Here is a 19,605-nt window from a genome sequence, read left to right as displayed (position 1 = left end):
ACTATTTGGTGGGCTAAAAATCCAATATGGTGCCCATAAAAAAAAAGAAAATTGATGATGACTGCCAAAAAACGAAACGTCGTGTGGCAAATTGGAATCTATCATCGAATAGCTGGGGAAAATGACAAAGAAAAGATGCTTTTAGATTTGGGATATCTCTTCAAATAAGGCTAGAAATAAATAAAAACAAAAAATCAATTTTACAGATTTTTTCGGATATCTTCGGAAGCACTCGGAAAATCGAAATTTTTAAAACGGTATTTGGTTGAGCTTTAAATTGCGCAACTTTACCCAAATTTAAACTTTCTCGTATCTCTTATGGTTTCTGAGATCCCAATGGTGAGGGCCGAATTTGAATTACCCTGTATATATCATATTTCAAAAATGCTTTGTTAAAGAAATACAGGATGTTTGGAAGAAAATTATTTATTTCTTCAGTATCGGTAACTGTTTTCAAGCAGATTTAATTTTTATTTTCAGAAAAAACATACCAATTTCTCTATCAATGTGCATTATGAAATTGAGATTTTTAAAATTGTAAATTTGTTATTTTCTCGAAAACTGTGACAGGTACAGAAAAAACTAAAGAAGCAAAAAAGTTTCTAAATTAACAGAAATATTTCATAAAAAAATCATTGTGGCACCATTAAAAAGTTTGTGGAAGGAGAAAGAAGGCCTTAAACCCCAAACAATAACACAGAACTAACACTCAAGTATTTCATTAATTTCATAACAAAGCATTTTTGAAATATGGTTTGTACAGTTACAAATTTGATGCAAAAACATTGCTATCTCAGGAACTATAGTTGATAGAGCTTTAGTTAAATGAAGGCAAAGTTGCGCATTTTAATGCTAAACAATTTGGTTAAAAAAAATTTCATTACTTCCGGAGATATCCGACAAAAAGCGAAAGTCAAATTCCTATTTTATTTTTTTACTACTTTATTATTGATTATTTTGGAAAATCAATGGCACCTTCAGGAGGCACTTTTTTAGGCTCTTTAAGAAAATAGTTAGTTTTCAGCTCCGACGTTTCGATTTTTAGATACCATCATCAACTTAAATTTTTCAATACGGACCTGAACTTTTTATTTCGTTTTTTAGTAGCTACAGACCTCTTGAAACTAATGATGTGCCACACTTGTCAAAAAATTATATCTGCTGTACTTAAGTACCTATTTTTTTTTTAAATATGCCTTTGGAATTCATATGTTGTCATAATGAGTAGATAATTTAGTTTGACATGATTTAAGAATTAGGTTTTGCTCTAACACTAAAAATAAAGTTTAAGCTGTTTCATCAAAACTCAACCTCGAAATCAAACACGTGAGTGTCTGAAAAATACATAATTAACCAAAAACATATTTTTTTAAATTAATGAATTGAAAAGTACTATAAGAAACTCTCTTTTTTTCAAAGGAGCAATGAACCTAATTTTGAATTTTATCAAAGTAAATTATTTACTCATTATGACAACATATCAATTTCAATTGCTTAATTTATTTAAAATACTTAAAGTACCAAGTACGTAATACATTAGATATATTTTTTTGACGTGATATATCATTGGTTTCGGAAGGTCTGTAGCTACTAAAAAACAAAATAAAAAGTTTAGGTCCGTATTTGAAAAATTAAATTAATTTAATTAAAATAAGTTGATGATGGTATCTAAAAAACGAAACGTCGGAGCTGAAAACTAAAACTATTTTCTTGAGGAGCATAAAAAAGTGCCTCCAGAAGGTGCATTGATTTCCCAAAACTTTTTCGATTTTTGTCGGATATCTCCCAAAGTAATAAAAAATTTTTAAATTTTTTCACCAAATTATTTAGCAATAAAATGCGCAACTTTGCCTCAATTTAATTAAAGCTCTATCAACTATAGTTTCTGAGATAACAATGCTAATGCATCAAATTTGTAACACCCTGTATAAATAAACTGTCATTATTTTTCGATGTAGAATAGATTTTTAAATAATTTTTTGCAATCATTAAAAAACACCCTGTATAATACATATTAATTCAATGTTGAGCAATTCGGTTTACTAAAGTGTATAATGACGATTACTGTGTTAAATGTAAAACAATAATGAAAACAGCAATGCTGTAAAAGGTGAATTTATGCAGGACATTAAAATAGAATTAAGCTAAACTAATTTAGTACTAAGAAACATCAACATGTGTAATTGCAACATGCATTTATGCAACTGAATTTTCTATTAAGTTTAGATAAGTTAAATTAAGAAGTTGGTCAACTTTTAACTTTCTTAACTTAATATTACTTATTATTATTATTTGCTTATAGCACATAGCCTGAATAGGATTTGGACAAATGACAAATGTCAATTACATCTTATCTTGATTAATGTTTTCTTCCTTTGTCAGATTTTTCCGACAAAGGGCTCTGTGGGCCTAATGCCTGTTTCCCCCACACTTCCAAGACAAATTTAAGTATGTACCGGTTGACCCAATAAGACTGTTTCTCGGCCATATCTCGGGAGCCATTCGTCGTAGGACTTTCGTGTAAAAAAAATTATTGGGCCATGAAGAATCGCTGGAAAATATTTTCTAGTTCTAAAAACAACCACCAGAGGGCGTAACTGCCATCTTAAATTTTAAAATCGCATTTTCTCTAAATTTCCCATAATGAACTAAAAAGTTTTTTTCACATTTTGAAAGAGAACCAGTTTATCTATAATTTTCGTTAAATAAAATTTTCAGTTATTTGAAAAACAAAGATGGTGTGGGGTGTTCAATTGATTTTGCAATAACCTGCTTTAACTTTTTAACGGTTTGACCGATTTTAACAAATTTCGTATCGTTGAAAAGAGCATTTGTTACGATTTTCCCGTGGGTTCACACAAAGTCAATTTAACTCAACAATTAATAAATTTATTACACTTCAAAACACTCCGTACAATAATTAACACAGCTACTAAAAACACTACTACAATTCCACAATTATTCCACTATTTAAACTTAACCGCGTTCCCAAATTCACTACTACTTGCGGTTGACACCGCGTCTTTTATATTCGCAAACCACGTTCTAGAATGACCGCGAAACGCTTCGCGGGTTGCCTTGACCATTCAAGAATCTTCCAGGTAGCGCTTCCTAACTGTGGCCTACTTTAATACGCGCCCGGCCAGATATTGCGGCGCATCGGTTTCATCCCGAAGCGAGCGCTCGTTAAAAAGTATCGAGCATAGTAGGCCCAGACCGTAACAATCCTTTGGGCAATAAGTCAACCAAAATATAGTTATTTTAGTTGAACCTTTCTCCGCCAGAGGGCTAGTTTTGACACCATGACCCATATACTAAACAAAATCAGAACAATCAAATGAAATGATATGTCCAAATATAGATAGCCTAATAACATCCAAATAGGCCAGGGAAAACCGTTTTTCAAAATCTCGATCCTAACATCAAATATTGGAAAAATTAGATTAATGAATCTTTGAAAGCCAAGGATCGCGTGGTAAATGTTTTAAACTATTAAATATTTAGCTACAAAATGAATAAGATGTTAAAGAGGCAGTTGTGAGTCTAAATAGAATTTATTTAGGCATTATTTAAAAAAATATATATCATCAGAACATTCATGTTGCTCCAAAGGGACTAAACGCATCCTGAACTTATTAAGTCACTTTAATATTACTCTTGGAATTCTTACTTACTTTTAGTTTAAAAAAGAAGCCTAAAAACCCAAATAAATAACTATATCCAAATTTCACATACTTTGGAATCATTAACAAAGTCTTTTTGTCAAATTTGATGCCCAAATCATTTTGCGTAAAATTTTAAACTGTTTTATTTTCGTTTTTTAATAAAACCCATGAGACGGAAAAAGAAAGAGATCTAATGGCGACTCAGGTGTTCAAAATGGCCTCCGTTATTTTGAATGCACATCTGAAGACGCCTCAATTTCAGCTCTTGGGATGTTCAAGATGGCATTTCTAATTCTTGCAATCATATCCTCGCGGGAAGTTGGCCTTGTTGCAAAGACTATATCCTTAATCCTTCCCCAGAGATAAAAAAATCGCAAAAAAAAAAAACAGTTTAAAATTTTACCCAAAATGTTAGATTTGGGGCATCAAATTTGACAAAAAATCTTTGTTAATGGTTCCAAAATATGTGTAATTTGGTTATAGTATATTTATTTGGGTTTTTAGGCTTCTTTGCTAAACTAAAGGTAAGTAAGAGTTTCAAGAGTAATATTAAAGTGACTTAATAAGTTCAGGATGCGTTTAGTCCCTTTGGAGCAACATGAATGTTCTGATGATATATATTTTTTTAAATAATGCCTAAATGAATTCTATTTAAACTCACAATTGCCTCTTTAACATCTTATTCATTTTGTAGCTAAATATTTAATAGTTTTAGAACATTTACCGCGCGATCCTTGGCCTTCAAAGATCCATTAATCTAATTTTTCCAATATTTGAGGTTAGGTTAGGATCGAGATTTTGAAAAACGGTTTTCCCTAGCCTATTTGGATGTTATTTGGCTACTTTTTCATAAAGAAAAAGTCATATCATTTCATTTGACTTTTCTGATTTTTTTTTAGTCATGGTGTCATAACTAGCCCCCTGGCGGAGAAAGGTTCAACTAAAATAACTATATTTTAGTTGATTCTGATTGCCCAAAGAATGCTCTTTTCGACGATACCAAATTTGTTAAAATCGGTCAAACCGTTAAAAAGTTAAAGCAGGTTATTGCAAAAACAATTAAACACCCCACACCATCTTTGTTTTTCAAATAACTGAACATTTTATTTAACCAAAATTATAGATAAACTGGTTCTCTTTCAAAATGTGAAAAAAACTTTTTAGTTTATTATGAGAAATTTAGAGAAAATGCGATTTTAAAATTTAAATGTCAGTTATGCCGTCTGGTGGTTATTTTTAGATCTTGAAAATATTTTCCTGCGATTCTTCATGGCCGATTTACCCAATAATTTTTTTTACACCAAAGTTATACAACGAACGGTTCCCGAGATATGGTCGAGAAACAGTCTCATTGGGTCACCCGGTACAACTAGCTAAGTTCAAGTTTGAATGTGACAGATCCGATGCAAAATAACTATGCAACAACAGTCTAAAGTAAACTTATCTGAGATGTCCTTATAATCTACTTAGCCAAAGTTGGGGAAACTGACATAAGTGAATTGAGCAAATAACAAAACACAAAACAAAAACTGTAATCAAACAATTAAGCACAAGGTAAAAAAAACCTGTGAAAACAAATTAGTACATCAAAAGTTGTTTATACCAATGTACAGGGTGATTGATTGAATTTTGACCACCCCCTTAACTTCCTTAATTTTGATTTTAGCAAAAAACGTTAAATACAAAACTAGTAGATATTTAGGTCTACTTTATTCTTAGATGAACAGTTAATATACAGGGTGTCCCAAATTTGAGTAACAAACGAACTTATGTCTTTTTTTAAATGCAATGACCGACTTTTTAATCGATATTTAAATTCTACATCAAGTTCTAGGCCTAATTGATGTAAAATGTCTGTATCGATATTGAACTGTTTCCGCAGCGGCGTCCTTGATTGATTGAATTTTGACCACCCCCTTACTTCCTTAATTTTGGTTTTAGGGAAAAACGTTAATTACGAAACTAGTAGACATTTAGATCTACTTTATTCTTAGATAAACAGTTATTATACAGGGTGTCCCAATTTGCGTAACGAAGTAAACTTATGTTTTTTTTAAATACAATGATCAACTTTTTATCCGATATTTAAATTCTGCGTCAAATAGGCGTTACTGATGTAAAATGTCTGTATCGATATTCAACTGTTTCCGCAGCAGTGTCCTTGATTGATTGAATTCTGACCTCCTCCTTAACTTCGTTATTTTTGATTTTAGTAAAAAAACATGTTGTATCAATTTAGATGTAGATATTTAAGTCTACTTTATTCTTAGATAAACAGTTATTATACAGGGTGTCCCAAATTTGAGTAACTAAATAAACCCTTAATCACATAGTTGAGGCAACATTGTTAAAGTAACAGATGCTGCTTCGGAAACAGTTGAATATAGATACAGACATTTTACATCAGTTAGGCCTAGAACTAAGAAGAAGATAAAAAGTTGGTCATTGTATTTAAAAAAAACACTTAAGGTTGTTTCGTTACTCAAATTTGGGACACCCTGTATAATAACTGGTTCTCTAAGAATAAAGTAGACCTAAATATCTACTAGTTTTGTATTTAACGTTTTTTGCTGAAATCAAAAATAAGGAAGTTAAGGAGGAGGTCAAAATTGAATCAATCAAGGATGCTGCTGTGGAAACAGTTGAATATGGATACAGACATTCTACATCCATTAGGCCTAGAATTTGACGTAGAATTCAAATAGCGTATAAAAAGTTGGTCACTGTATTTAAAAAAACATAAGTTTGTTTGGTTTGTTACTCAAATTTGGGACACCCTGTATAATAACTGTTTATCTAAGAATAAAGTAGACCTAAATATCTACTAGTTTTGCATTTAACGTTTTTTGCTAAAATTTATTAGCGATTATTTTGTAAAATCAATAGCACCTTGTGGAGGCACTTTTTTATGCTCTTCAAGAAAACAGCTTTCGTTTTCAGCTCCGACGTTTTGTTTTTTAGATACCATCATCAACTTCAATGTTTCAAATACCGACCTAAACTTTTTATTTCGTTTTTTAGTAGCTACAGACCTTCTGAAACCAATGATGTGTCACACTTGTCAAAAAAGTATATCTAGTGTATTATGTACATACTTGGTACTTAAAGTTTTTTAAATAAATTAAGCAATTGAAATTGATATGTTGTCATAATAAGTAGATAATTTAGTTTGATATAATTTAATAATTAGGTTCATTGCTGGTTGGTTTTTTGGTGAATTATTTATTTTTCAAATACTCACATGTTTGAATTTGAGGTTGAATTTTGATGAAACAGCTTAAACTTTATTTTTAGTGTTAAAAAGAGCAAAACCTAAATCTTAAATCATATCAATCTAAATTATCTACTCATTATGACAACATATGAATTACAAATGGATTAAAAAAAAAAAAACAAGTACCTAAGTACACTAGGTATAATTTTTTGACAAGTGTGGCACATCATTAGTTTTGGGAGGTAAGTAAGTGTAGCTCCTAAAAAATGAAATAAAAAGTTCAGGTCCGTATTTGAAGAAATGAAGTTGTTGATGGTATCTAAAAAACGAAACGTCGGAGCTGAAAACTAAAGCTGTTTTCTTGAAGAGCATAAAAAAGTGTCTCCAGAAGGTGCCATTGATTTTCCAAAATAATCAATAATAAAGTAGTAAAAAAATAAAATAGAAATTTTACTTTTGTGGTTTTTATCAGATATCTCCCGAAGTAATGACCATTTTTTGGCGCAACTTTGCCTCCATTTTACCAAAGCTTTCGCAACTATAGTTTCTGAGATAGCAATGCTAACGCCTCAAATTTGTAACACCCTGTATATTTTGGGTCTGGTGCGACTATAGGTGCAACCATATTTTTGTTGTTTTGTGTTGATGAAATTGATGTCATATTGTTTATTTAACTTAGTTCCACCCAAAAATGGGTGGTTGGAGCTGTTTGTTGGGAAAAGAATAGTAAAAAAATGCCTTTGAAAGTGGTCAGGTTACACCAAGTACATGAAGGGTTTAATAGTTAAATAACTTGAAAATTTGTAAATTAAATAAGTATTTTTAGTTTTTACATGCAAAGTGACACTTTACTATCTATAATTACAGTTGACAATGTTAACCTTAGTGTCAGATTAGTACAAGGGGCAATGTTTATTTTTTGTAAATGTATTGAAAAAGATGCATGGTAACCTAGTGCTAACCATAGTGGCCGATTCATATATGTAGCAATAATTATTAAGATCTGAAAAAGAGAAAAAATATGGAAACTTCCATTTTAAGAAATTAAAAATCAATTTTTAGAATTACTTTACTAATTTTGAACAGAAAAACAGTTCTGTTTGACAACATTGCTAGGGTTGTTAGGCACCAAACAAAATGTTCAACAATCAGGCGGGTGGTGCTGGTACCGCTCAAAAACAAGTCATTTATGTTTAGTATGGAGAATGCCATAGGAGTTTTTCCTGTGTGAAAGTGATTCATCCACCCTTATTTTGGTAAAAGTAAGTTAAATAAACAATCTGACATGGATTTCATCAAAAAAGAACTAAAAATAAGATGGCATCTAAATTGCACTGAAAATTGAATGTAACTACAAACCTTACTTTCATTTAGTATAATTCTAATTTGCTTTAATTTAACGTCTGCATAAACCCACCTTTAATTTAAGTAAAATCAGTTAACTCACCTTAAAACTTACTTTTTTATCCACCATTGTAATGTAGTTGCAAAAATTGCACATGATTTGGCTCTTCAACTTTATTGATATGTTGCACTTCTTGGTGGGTAATATGGGCCTCAAATAGGACAATTTCTTCAAAGAAGTTGTGCTTTCTCATCCAGATGAAAAATGGGGAAGTATTCAGCATATAGGGGATAAGATTCTGTAAGATTTGTTAAATTTGTAGTAATGCAGCCATGTTGGTTACACAGGTTATGTATCAATTTGCCACTGTAATCAGTGTTATCTTACCTGGGCAAGCAGCCGTTGTATCCATTGTGCTTATGCATATCAAAAACTCTACATTTCCTTGATTTTAGTGTATAATCTTCGTCAATTATTAGATAGTTGTAATATAAATTAAAATAAACTACAATTATTTTAAGCTGCATGCTGCATGCATGGCAATTTTTTTCATGACAACACGACAAAAAGCTAGCAATGCATAGTGACAAGCTGACAGCTGACAAGTTGGAAGTTTAAGGCGTATTTTGACGGACTACTAACCTGAGTTTTAAGTTGTAGTAGCATAGGGCGTCTTTTTATATCAGAATGAGTTAAAATGAGACAGGCATTGTAAACACTCCAGTAAACACTGACGCCAAGCCAAAACACGCCTTTAGTTGACATCGTAAATCGCAACACAACAGAAATGACAGATCGAAGATATTCAGCCGAGTTTGGGATAAAGCGATACGCTGCATGACGTCACAGTGGGTGCTCGGGTGTACAATATGCAATTAAAACCCAGGTGGAAGGTTGAAGGGGAGCCAGAGGGAACAGCCGTTGTCCATGGTTTGGGTCTTGTTAACTTTAGGTATCCACGAATTTCGAGTTGTTTCTTTTTTTTTAACATGTAGATTATGGCTTATACACGTATGGTAAATCCAAAACCGACCATAGGAAAACCGTGTAACGGACAGAGAAACATTTGGATAATCTGTCTTCGGTCAGCGAGCTGTATTTAGTCCGATTTCTGTCTATTTGTTTAACAATTTGAATGAAATTATTTATTTTTCATTTAGCAGTCGAATTGCTATAGCGCTACCACACCTCCCTATATTTCATCTGTCATCTGCGATTAAAATCTAACCTCAATTGTCAAATTAAAAGTAAACAAGAAATCATTTATAGTGACAGGCATATTAATACCAGAATGTACTCCTATTAGTCCTATTATTGTAAGATTTTAGGAAAACATGAACAAATAACACTATTTACACAATAGTAAGAGTTCCTCTAGTTGGTGGCCTTCTCAATTTAAGGTAGGAAACTCCCCCCAGACAATTCATCAGTGAGAGAATAGCAAGAGACTCCTCTAGTGTAGTGTTATTAATAAGTTATTTTTAGGTAGTAAAGCCGATTTGCTAGCTTAGCCATACAACATCGCAACTTTTATTGAGTCTAGAGTCCAGTTACCAACAAAGCCACATTTAAGGAACCAGCTAACAAATGGGGTGTACAGTATTCTGTTGTTATTAGCAAAGTTACTTAGTTGAATGACAATGATATAATAAGGTGTGAAACATCTAAAAGCTTCAGTTCACTAGACAATATACAAGCCATCTGATCCAGTGTTCAGGTTGTGTTCAATCAATTTGCCAAAAGATATAATACTTAGATCAGTGCTCCATTTTAATTAAATTGTAAACCCAACTTGGTTGCTGTAAAATGAAGTGTAAAGTTGGCTAATGACTGTGCTTTTTAATTTACAGTTGTAGTTTCAGATCATGCACACAGAAGGTTGTAACACAGAATTCATTCTCCCACTATCTGTATTGCTAAGGAATGCAACCAACGATGTACTTAATAATTATTATATCAAGTCTATAATTATATCAGTTCATAAAATAATGTAATATGGTTATTTGTAAGTATAATAGTGTGTTTTATCATAGGAAATACAATAACAAAAAGTTTTCAATCAACATATCTATCTGCCACTGTACCCAAAGTGAAGGTGCAGACGCTCATAAAAAGGCCTGCTTCTTAGCATATGCCAAGAATCATTGTACCCTTCAGCTGTTCACATTTCCTAGCAATAGGCATGCCTGCTTTAAGTAGACACTATGTACTTTATGGCTTGCTCATAAGCAACCGAACTTCAGATGTGCCAAAAGCAGGCCCCCTTTCACCTATGCTCCAGATAGTAGGTATACTAAAAAATCTAAATATGTATTGCTATTTTATGAGCATGATATTTGTAGCAAACCATGTCCATACATGCTGCTCCACACAAGTAGCAATTGGTCAGTAATAATGTATGTATGTATGTAATACTAATGACATGCTTTTGTGTTTTTATTGAACATGTTTGTCTGCACTGAGAATATTTTTGACCTTCTAATGAATGGAAACATACACTTCTATTTTGTTTAAAAACATGCTGTTTAGTATAACTAAAGGAACTTGTGTTGACAATCTACAGTATAATGTAAAACCCACCATGTTTATAACATACAAGAGGAGAATCAATGGGCAGTTTTATAAAAATAAATGTTACTTAATATTTTTCTTAATTTCCTTCTATTGATGTTACTGATGTAAGAAAGTTATGGAATGCTACTAAATATTTAATTTAACATTATTGAACTGTCTTTAAGTAAAAATCTGTTCTTTTAAATAGTATGTATGTAAATAAATGTATTAAAATTGTTTGTAAAAGTGTTGGTTTTTTTAAAAAAGTCACAAAATTTTAAATTTTATTTTGTAGCAGGATTCTCTCAAAATTTCAAAAATCTAGACTAGGCTAGTTTGGTACAATTAATTGAATTATTAATACATTATCATTTAGACCACTTATCTTAATAGTATTCTATTAGTTCTTTAGTACGCAAACTCGAAATCATAGTCATTATAAAACAATTACGGATAATCAAAAATTCTGAACGCAGCCTGCCAAAAGTATTCGGCCCAACTCAAAAATCAACGCGGGCTTATTTTCAAATGACATGTCGTTTATCCTTTGTTTTTCAAATAAACATTTTGTATTTGCTAATTGAAGTTTTCTTGTTCTGTTTTATTACGTCCTTATACACTACCTATTACACTATTATTATACATATTACATTACTGAATATTTATTAATTAGATAAGTGAAATAAATTACCTAATTAACGGTTTGCGCCCCAGATAAAGGTAAGGCTTAAAATGCTTTTAAAATAACATTTTTGGCAACATTTTTTGTTTTCAAGATGTTTTCCGTCGAATAACGAGTACAAATTATTAAATGGTACTATTCTGGTTGTACAGTGGAGGAAATTATCGGAAGATTCATATTTATGTTTGAAAATCGACCTCTGCCAGCGAGTACGACAATTAAAGATATGGTCCATAGATTTGAAAATACTGGGTGTACGCAAAACTGTACCAAATTTAGAGATCACGATTTTCCGCAGCCTCCCGAAGGTATCCGTCATCCTCGAAATGAAAATCAAGAGCAGCGCGAAACGGCAGTTTGCAGTTTGGCAGAAGTCAACTTCCCATGTAATAGTACTGCTATTGCTGCGGAGCTTGTCATTGCACCAACTACTGTGCGAAATATTTTAAAACGGAACAAGTACCGGTGCTATAAGTTACGCACAACACAAGAAATATTTCCGGAAGACTGCGAAAAACGAATGTTGTTTTGCGAAGACATGATTGAAAGGTCTAACCAAGACAATACTTTCATAGCTAATATTTTATTTACCGATGAGTCCTCTTTTTCCTTGCATGGTCGTCACAATCCGTCCGTTACTGTGGCTTATTCAAGGGAAAATAGGCATATAAGCGTACCTATTCGGACTCAATATCCGCAAAAGGTCAATGTTTGGGCTGGCATTTTAAACAATCATATTATAGGACCTTTTTTTATTGATGGAAACTTAAATGCCAATAAGTATTTAAACCTTTTAAGAGAGAACGTGCTACCAGCTGTACTTTCATTTGCTATTAAAGTTATCAAAAAAGGAAAAACGGTTTCCGGTAGAAATTTTGACGTAGAATCCAATGGCGTAGTCAGTTTTTTTCTATTACGTTTAGTTTCTGACATATGACACTAAGTTATATTTTTTTAAATGGAACACCCTATATATTTTTAGGTCATTTAATTCTGTTGATTTTTACTATTTCAACTGTGTATTAAAACATATAAGTTTGTAAACGTTAATCTTGGTAATTATAAAAAAAGCGTTTCCTTAATAAAAAAGTGATAAATAATATGTATAAAAATACCCACAGTCGAAACCAAATTTGGCTATATTCATATTAACATGTTACATGTCGTTTATAAACAGTTTTTTTAACTTCTACCTTAAAAATAGAAGAAAATAGAAATTACCACTTTTCTTATTAAAGTGACGGTAGAACTGTTTGTAACTTAGATTTTTAATAAGATTTATTAAAAATATTTAATTTTCTGATGTGTTAGCTTACATGATTTCCGATTTTGTTTGGTATTTTAGATATTGGCCTTTTTTTTAGCTTAGCAAAGGTCCTTTTTTTAAAATAACAGGATTAACCTCTACAAACTTATATGTTGTAATACACCGTTGAAAAGGTAAAAATAAACAGAATTAAATGAACTAAAAATATATAGGGTGTTCCATTTAAAAAAATATAACTTAGTGTCATATGTCAGAAACTAAACGTAATAGAAAAAAACTGACTACGCCATTGGATTCTACGTCAAAACTTTTACCGGAAACCGTTTTTCCTTTTTTGATAACTTTAATAGCAAATGAAATACAGAGGATGTTCCAAAATGACCAATTTTCAAAAACCCCCCGTATCTTTGAAACAAAAGAAGTTTGCGCAGCCCACTCTTCGCCAGTCATCTCAGCTCAGAAAATTAGATCGGAACAGGTATGCTACTTTTTTTCTATCTATTACCGTTTTCTCTGTACCCCGTAAAACCATCGAAAATGCAGCACCCTGTACATAATCTGAACATTAATGCAGGAAATCTGGTTCCACCAAGACGGTTGTCCAGCGCATAATGCCAGAGACGTACAAGCATTTTTGCACCAAACATTTCCAAATCGTCTGATTTGCAGAAATGGTACTGTCTATTGGCCTCCTCGATCGCCCCAAATGACTTCTTTCTTTGGGGGCATGTAACCCAAAAACTTTACGGTCATCGTCACATGAAGGCTGAAGATTTAGGCCAATTGCGACAGAAAATAGTTGAAATACTAGGTTCTATTTCTAATCAAACTTTCATTAACGTGCGTCAGGAATTTTATGACAGGTTAGGCTACTGCTTGGCTAAAGCAGGAGATTTATTTGAGAACGAAATCAAATAAATGTTACGTTATTATTATTCTCTTAATTATCATTTCTTTCGAGTTTTCTGCTGTTCTTGCCACTTCTGCATAAACAATTTGTTATAAGCGTCCCTAAATAAAGAAATCTGGTGGTCAAATCTGGCATACTGGCCAGTTAACAGTACCATCACGCCAATCCACCGTAAGAAAAAAAGAATGAGCTGGACAGCCGGCATGTTAATACCAACACATGGTCATTCATCGATTTAAATTTATTTCTTTATTTTCTTCGTTCTCTCTTAAGAAGTAGCGTATTTTGTCGCGTTAATATTTCCATCAATAAAAAAAGACCAATATTATTGCCCACAATGTCACACCAAACATTAACCATTCAAGGTAGGAACCTTTCTTTTTCAAAAAAGAAAAAAATAATAAAATGTTCTTGCGTAGCGAAGCAACAACAATTTAAGTTTTTTTTTTGAAAAACGTACATTTATCATACACACACAGGACATTCGTCATTTTAAACTAAAACTTGAATGTAACTACTTTAATATTTTTGTACTACTACAACAGCTGACATTTTCGCTCACTTTTGACAACATAAAGTACGCACACCTTTTCGCGGATAAAGTAGATTTCAATAAGTTGTTACACTATTATTGAAATTGATGTTTCTCTACAGATATTACCAGTAACATTTGAGACAGGCATCAATTGAGGAACAAATTGGGCACTATATTGACACCATCAAACTCTTGAACCAATGCTCTTGGTCAGTTACTACAATCACAATGCCCTCTGTGTTCAATTGTTGATTATACAGGGTGTTTTATTAAAAATCAGTCATTCCAAATCATTGGCATCTATTTGGTTCATCCCTTACAATTCAAATAAGCTGTGGTCAAGTTGTGAGGGAAGTTATAGTTTATAAACGGCTACCTAATAATATACGAGTAGTTACAGTACAGATACAATTTTTTTTAAGAATTTAAGCTAAGTGCGTAGGGATTAAGTAAGTAAGTATAATGATTTTGAAGTGTTTTCCAAACTTTGAAGCTGTGATCTAGAAAGATTACTTTCTGATGTTTTTTCCACATCTGAGACAGACATCACAATGGCTAAGATGCAAACAAAATACCAGAAAGTAATTTCATTAGATTAAACAAGAGTTTACACATGCATAGATTTATTTGCGCCAATAAAAACAAGTAAACTAAAATTTTCACGTGTAAACAAAGATTTGATGCAAGTTGTATCTTTGCATACATACAACTTGCATGTAAGTCGATGTTTATACGTGCAAATTTAATTTACTTGGACACAAGTTTTTATTGGCGCAAGTAAATCTATGCATGTGTAAACTCTCCTTTAAGCAAAAATAGGATAACTAAAAACTAAACTTAAATTAAAAACAATTATAAGTAGGTACCTACATTTACATACACATAAGAAGAATTTTGGTGTGTTTAGAGTGTCTATCTCATTTTACCCGAGATTTGACCTCATTCTGACAAAACAAGATAGTTTAGATAGTCTATGTTACTACAGTTCAAAACTCAGATCAATACTATCGCCAAACCAAAACCACCAAAATATGCTATTTGTCAAGTGTAAACTATAATACTATGTAACTATTATTATTATACATAATCAAAAAAAAAACTGTCTCAAATAGTATGTAATTAACTTAAAATTTGTTACTATCCAGTTATTAGTGTTCCTATTGTCACGACTAGCGTGACGTGTTGAATTTAATTCAACTTATTTGCCTGAGATCTCGTTTCAGCGTGAAAATAAAACACAGTTAACTTTACCATCAAGTTCTATTGAATACGTACTTAAACCTAACAACTCCTAACTTACTGACTAGTAAAATAACAGGTTTCCTAACCCAACGAAAACGTTACTAACTCCCAATAAAATCATAATAAACCAGGCGTAAATTAATACACAACATAGAAGTACGATAAACATACTTACATCTCTATAGAAGACAGAATCTTGGAGAGAGGCTTGTCACTTGGAGCGCGGTTCGCGATTAACTTTACTTGAGCGTTACGGACATGTCTAATTGACATTTGCGGTTCGATCACCAACGTGGTGCACAGCAAAACTGGACTGACTGGACAGAACTGGACTGAACTGACTGAACTGAACTGAACCTTCTTTAGGGTACAACTTCCTTTTTATAGCATTCCAGACACTGGTTCCACCAATCAAAACTCCCAGACCTGGCCTCGTCTAGCCGACAACTCGTGACGACCTTCGACCATCGGTACTTGGAAAACATTCCACATTATTTCGCAAATTCAGCAAATGCATCTTAATTGCAGTTGCACTCCGACCGCATTCCACAATTTTAATGTTTCCGCTCAAGTAATATAAACATTCCATATTTTTAATGTTTCCTTTCAAGTGAAATAACTTTGATTTATTATCCTTCGTGACATTTGCCCCTTCTCCATGAAACTGGCCCTCCAGTTTAAACCAAGAGAGGTAATTCCTATATTTGACAATTCTAATTACCAACCTAAGTTATCGCTAGCCTTATATAAAATTCATCTTATTATAATATCATTTGAAAAATGGAGTAAGCGAAAATTTTTAATTTTACTTTTTATCATATATTTTCTAAATGCTTACTTTCTCCATTTTCCGTCATCGCTTCGTCGTACCCAAAAATTATAATAATCCTAATCATTAAACTAACCCTTAAATTAACATAACACATTTGAAACCTTGGGTAGCCCTTAAATATGTACCATATATTGCAATATAAGTAGCTCTGATGTTGCGACTTTTATTGCGCCATTGTTCGCACAAAAGTGTTTGTCACAATCATATATTGCCCTGACTATGACTTAACACATCGTCTTCCACTGGTCACCAAATAGTCCAGTAGCTGAAGTCTAGCAATGTCCATTCCATACTCCATAGTCTCTTCTGCTTAGGCTTTATTTTCATCATGTGGTTGACTCTGGTGATACTGTTAAATGTCATCTTCAATGGTCGTCCAATACTGGCTTTGCACAGCGCCATTTAGTACATTGGCTTCTTATGGCTCCCTCAAGCGGTTTTTACATGTAATGAAAATAAGAACAAAGGTTAATATGCGTTACTTAAGGCTTAATAATAACATATAATAATATATAATATTACACGCATATTTCTTTTATATTTCAATTAAATTAATAACCTTCAACCGAGTGAATTTTATTCACTGGTATACTTCAAACCGATTGCAATAACTTCTGCATATGTTTAACTAATGTTCCAATTTCCATATCAACTAAGTTGTTTTAAAAACTGGAACATTGAACGTTCTAACTTCATTTCAAATCCGTGCGGAGAAATATTTTATTTACCCAAAACAAAAAATAAATTGACGATAACGTTTGATTGCTTCTTCCTTAGATTATCTGTAAACAAAAATAAGAAAGTAAATTATTAAAACGTAAACACAAAACAAAATTTATGGTTGTCTAATGACCCTATGGTTTGAAATGCACTCTACCTAAGTAGTGTAAACAACCTATACTCGGTTTATTTTGTCTTGTCAGCGGTTTTGAGGTAGGTCAGGGTAACGCTTGTGTCATCATTATCATATTAATAACAGTGACGTACTTGACGCCTTTTAAAACTTATTACGCCTGTATTAACTTTACCCATCTTACCTTTAATTAAACAAGAAAAATGGTTAAATATCATTTATTTTCTTCGTGCTACAATAGTCATTATTATATAGATAAACTTTAAATATATAGTATATAATATTGATATAAAATATTGAACAATAATTGTTTCACTTGTCTTGTTCGGTTTGGGTCCCTCCGGGTTTCGCCTGATCAGTGTTTAACTGGTCCTCATTTCTTTCCTCACGTATAGGCACTTGATATGGTGCCGTACCACGTACACGTGTACGATTTATTTGTCTTCGAAGAGGCGTGGCAGCCACCTGCCGAGTCCAATTTGTCATGTTTGCTGTATTTAGTGGTGGCTCAACGGGATTCCAATTCTGTCGCAAAGTCACCCTCGGCACTTCAACTAATGTAGGTTCACCTCTTGATGGCACCCTAAATGGATGTCCCATCATTCTTGGTGGTAAATGGGGTCGGGGAGGTTCATGTAGTTCACGCCGCCTGAATTGTGAATTCCTTCTGAACGAACAAACATTGCATGCGCAACCATCCATAAACAGACTTCCCCAAATTTCCCAAAATTGTCTTGGTTGATAGAATGGCACCCTCGGAGGTGCGCAGATTGCACAACCACATCTTTCCGTAGGGTTTCTTCCTTGTCTCGTCAATAAATCAATATGTATCATCTGGTATTCCATGTGAATTATCTGGGTCCAAAGTGCTAGTAACGCCTTTGTGACTCCCAAATACACTATTCCTGGTCGCTGTATTTCTTGATGTAACTCCCATAAATGGTATAACGCCATGTCATATAAATGTAACTTAACATTTATGTCCGTAACACATCGGGCATAATATAGAAACATCACAATCCACTCCATTTTTTATAAACTCTAGATCGGTATTTTTTCAAGGAAACGCACTCGCGGTACTATCACGGTACTTCGCTAACTAAAATGCAAATCACAGCGATGGAATTATTTATATTCTCTTAATTTCATGTCAGCACTTTTACGGGACAAGTGCGGTCGCATATTATTCATTTGATGCATTTGTTTCGACCGAATACATTATGCTGATATTCAAAATTATCCAACACTAAAATAAAACGAAAACTCGTTATTTTAATCTGCCTATCCCCCCATTATCACATACCCCTGACATTTATATTTATTCAAGTATTTACTTGTTCGGCACCTATGGCATTTCCCGATATATTTAACGTCCCTCGTATTTTTTGTCTAAGTATGCCATTTTAATTATATCATTTTTTCCATTGTAGTCAAATAACTTGTAACACGCGCGCTTAGATAATCATTTTACACACTTTTGGTGTAACTGCGGAAAATTAGACTAATATCCGTTCGTGAATCTTTCAATTGGCCATTAAATTCAGACGCGGATAAGAGAATAAAAATCCCTGAGCTCAGTAACTTCAAATTTAGGTACCACTCGGTATGTGAAGTTTGTACCCAACAAACGTAATATTTTCATTTCAACAAAATTATTACTTTGTATACAAAGTGTTACAATCTTTATGTCAGTTAGGGATAGACGGTGCCTTATTATCGTTTATTTATTTTACTTATACAGCACTGCATTCACAGCAGTTTTGTCATTTTATGGACGAAACGGTCCTTCACTTTTTTCCTCTCCAGTCACTTTCTTTGTGTGCCTTTGCGAGTGCAGTCGTTTTTTCTTTTTACTCCATTTGAGTGTAGTAGTGTTTTTTTTTTTTCGTGTTTTCATCATGAACCGTAAGTAAATTTGTTGGCTTTGTTATTCACATTATAAAGTAATCCAATTTGTTGTTCTTTTCAAAACTAAAGATCCACAATCTTGCCCCCCAAGTGACAACCAAACTGGGTTTGGTAGGGGTTGCCGTCTCCGGGACTTCCGGAGACTTTCAACGATGCGCCGCCCTGGTGAAGGGCTCGCCGACGTTTGGTCTGATAATGACAGGGACATTGGTGCCAGGTCCGCTTCACCGTCCATTGGGCGCCACCAGGGTGTTACTTATCCGTCACCCTCATCTAACACCTCTGCGTGGGGGTCACCAGTACCAACAAGGCCATCGACGCCCCCGGTCCGCAAAGAGCGGCTTCCGAACGGGATTCCTGCTCCAACGGGGGACAATAATATTGAGGAGACAACCTCAGGAGACAGCAATTCTCCAACTTGGTGGTCTGGTGACCAGGTAACCATAAATGATACTGGTCACCGCATCTACTTCCACCACCACCATTACTGATTTTTTTTTTTTTTTTTTTCACATTACTTTTATTTTTCAATTTTATTGTATTTTTTGTAAATGTGTAATTTTAATTGTATTTTTTTTCCCTCTTATTATTGTTATTAT

At 33.1% G+C, this 19,605-nt stretch overlaps 1 long non-coding RNA gene across 4 annotated transcripts; it reads left to right on the top strand.

Moving 5' to 3' along the window:
- Positions 1 to 9,474: 9,474 nt before the first annotated feature.
- LOC145739961 (uncharacterized) lies at positions 9,475 to 11,357 on the top strand. 4 transcript variants are annotated; one of them, XR_014181305.1, is made up of 3 exons: positions 9,475 to 9,653; positions 9,710 to 9,877; positions 10,087 to 11,357. It is a non-coding gene; the product is annotated as an uncharacterized LOC145739961 (long non-coding RNA). The 4 variants fall into 4 exon arrangements; XR_014181306.1 differs by having other exon boundaries at positions 9,710 to 10,512; positions 10,567 to 11,357; XR_014181304.1 differs by having other exon boundaries at positions 9,475 to 9,624; positions 9,710 to 11,357.
- The last annotated feature ends 8,248 nt before the right edge of the window (positions 11,358 to 19,605 follow it).

Source organism: Ips typographus, unplaced genomic scaffold (assembly GCF_016097725.1).
Source record: "Ips typographus isolate SLU unplaced genomic scaffold, UJ_Ityp_2.0 IpsContig82, whole genome shotgun sequence".
NCBI classification, from domain to species: Eukaryota; Metazoa; Arthropoda; class Insecta; order Coleoptera; family Curculionidae; genus Ips; species Ips typographus.
Note: the sequence above shows the minus strand (reverse complement) of the source record. Positions and strands in the feature narration are given on the sequence as shown.